The sequence below is a fragment of the Pteropus vampyrus genome, unplaced genomic scaffold (assembly GCF_000151845.1).
Source record: "Pteropus vampyrus isolate Shadow unplaced genomic scaffold, Pvam_2.0 Scaffold2, whole genome shotgun sequence".
NCBI classification, from domain to species: domain Eukaryota; kingdom Metazoa; phylum Chordata; class Mammalia; order Chiroptera; family Pteropodidae; genus Pteropus; species Pteropus vampyrus.
Window position 1 is genome coordinate 21908481 of NW_011888783.1, and position 3234 is coordinate 21911714.

Consider the following 3234-nt stretch of genomic DNA (forward strand, 5'->3'; position numbering starts at 1 on the left):
TAATATTTTCACAAGTCTCAGCCCAATTCTTCTTCCTTTCTTGCTTCGACTCCTAACTGTTGAATCCTCTGTACGGAAAATTGCTTCTTTGCTGCCACAGCCCTGTCTGAGTTCTTGAAAATCCATTACCAGTCTTAACGCTCTCAAACCTTCCAGTCTATTGTTAAACAAAACAATTTAACTTCCAGGGCTGATGTCTTCTTAAAAGAAAGGGTTTATTAGACCACTGCTAGCAAAAAAAAGACTGGTGTTGGGGCACGGAGTCCAAACCACCAGCAGCAATCGACTTCTCAATTGGCCCCACACTGTCACTCTGAGGAGCAAAACTGCAGATAATTCAAGGCATGGCAATAAAAAACTTTTAAAAAATTGCTTTTAATAAGTGTAAACTTAAATGAGATAAAGTTTTATTTTCTAAGTAGGTCTCATCATTAAGAAAACTAAGGATGTTACAAATGACTATTTGTTCCCCAAAAATTCATTCTCTGATTCTTCTATGATAATAGTATCCCTGATTCTGAGCTAGATACATGGCCTTCTGTAATAAATACTACATTTCATAATCTCTTTTTTCAGTTAAAGCTGATCATGTAATTAAATTCTATCCCTTTTAACTTCTTGCCACTGATTGAAACGTGGATGAAGAAGTAGGCTATCTGTTATGAAAAAAGTGAAGCCAAAAGTCAATGAATGATAAGCAACAAAAAGAAGATTCTATTTCAGATAATCATATAGTAGCAAGAAATTGACCAAATTTTGTCTCCTTTAACTAAGCTATCAAAAAAAAAATAAATAAAAATAAAAACCTTTGAGTGAAACTGAGGCAATATCCCAAATCTCTTCCCAAAATTTCCAGGCAAAGGTCCAAATCATTAGGAAAAAAACCCCACACCATTTAAGCAGTATTGTATTCTCTAGAGTTTAAAGCTGAATAATTGTTATACAGTAGTGCAATAGAGAATAAAGAAATCTAATATAATATCCCATTACCATCGACTCATTTAATATTGTGAATAGTATAGGCAATAGTTTCTAACCCTACATTACCTTTCACTTCTTGCTGAATACAAATCTCTCCAAGATTTCTAAACAACAACAGAATTGGGAGAAAATGATCATAAACCCATAATATAGTACAATGTGAAACATTATTGGGTACATCACGCTTTTTCAGTATGTGAAATAGCTAGCTTTGTTTGCTGAATATTTACTTTTAATTGTTCTATCAATCTTGATAGTTCTGGTGAAGGAAAGTATTTATTCTCTGAATTGAGTGAAACTTCTTTAGATCAGGCAAAACATTGACATATTTAGGACAAGAAAGACTTCAGTAGTAACATCAGTTCAATTGAAGATATATTGATTTATTTTCTTTTACATTACAGATGTGACTGAGGATTATCTCTAGGATGTCTACTTTTCACCTAAACCTTAAATCAAATATATTTCTGTGTTCTCTCATTGCTTTTGCAAAAGAAAAAACTGCAACCTACCAGTGGACACAAAGATTCTGCTGCAGTGCAACCCAACCCAAACCAGCTGAGGTGTACCAGGGATCTCTGCTGCTGCAGTATTTGATGTGCACAGGAAAGGTCTCATGAATAATGTACAGACAGTTATAAACAGGTGGCCATATCAAGATCTCTTCACTTAATGCTATTCCCAAACACACTCTGAGGAAAGTAATTGGATACCTTCATTACCGATTGATCTGTACAGGAAGAAAGTGTGATTAAAAGCTTTGCAAGGCATCGATTGCATGTGCATTAGCTTGCTTTGACACACATTATTTTCCACTGAAAAGCCAAGGAAATTGTAGCAGTAACCAGAATTATGAGGCTAACAGAAATATAAACTATTTTAAAGCCACAAGTATGAGAATACAGAGCAATCCTTCCACTGCAGAGTATGTAAAAAGCAGAAGGAGTTTGAAGCCATCTTGGAATTGTGTGTTCGTCCACTGCTGATGTGCTACCAATGGAACAGCTTGTAGGATATGAATCCACTCTAGTCCATTTCCTTAGCACAAATGACAAAATATGTCAAGAGACTCCAAGCACCTTCCTGGAACAGCCATCGTTAATCTCCAACGTAATCACATTACCTTCTTATTATTTTAGATGGAAAAAGAAAATAGTGGGCACTTTCCCCCGCCACCAATCACACTATGCATTAAACCCACAATATAACAGCCTTTGTGCATTCACCTCAACTAGCCAGAATTATCAACAAAATTGGCTAAAGTTAACTGTTGCTATTGGTAGGGAAAAGGTAGGTGGTCCCCATGGCTAAGTCATATAGTACAGATATAAGCCTTTGACTCTTTTATATAAATCTTATTTAACAAGAAGGTTAAAATATGTTCTACAATCCTAACTACACCAGGCATTGCTATTATTATAGTAAGCATTTATAGGCATTAGTAAGAGTATTATACTGATTTCCGCATGTTTTGTTTCATATTATTTTACTTCAGAGGCTATTATATTATCAATAAGCTCTATATCATATTAATTGTATCTGATTAACTTTTTCTCTCTGAGATTATAGAGTTACTTATCTAGGTATTCTGTAGAGTCTATGTTGCTGATTATAGAAAGTTTTGTTTATGTTATTACTCTGTGATGGTTATGTTCTCTATATATTAGTTATTCCTGCTTATCTTGGTTGGCTAATACTTGAAAATTAAATACACTAATGTGGAATAAAAAGTAAAATTCTAAACTGTCATTAGTGTGAAGTGAAATCATTGAGAAAAAGGAATTCATCTGAGGTTATTTAAAACTAAAGTTGAGATCTGCTTTCATTTATGAAAGATTATCTGCTGTGGGAATTGCCATCTCACTGTAAACAACTAGAAAACTTGACAAAAATGTATAAAATACATATTTTTTTAGACACTGGATAGTAGTTAGCATAGGACGGTGAAATCTGACTAACAGGATCTTAAGACAAGGAAGTTTCAGAATCCCTGAACTATATTACCACTCTATAACCCTATCTTAAAGGCTACTCCAGACCTAATGTTAAGTACACTTCAATACAAGCCTTGAGAAAACTAAACTAATCCCAGAGAAGAAAAACCTAAAGCAGTTCATCAATGCTAAACCAGTGTTATAAGAAATGTTAAACAGACTTCTAAGAAGAAGAAAATAAAGGATAAAGAATATGAATAATAATATGGCAATAACTATACTTCTATCAACAATTACTTTAAATGTAAGTAGATTAAAT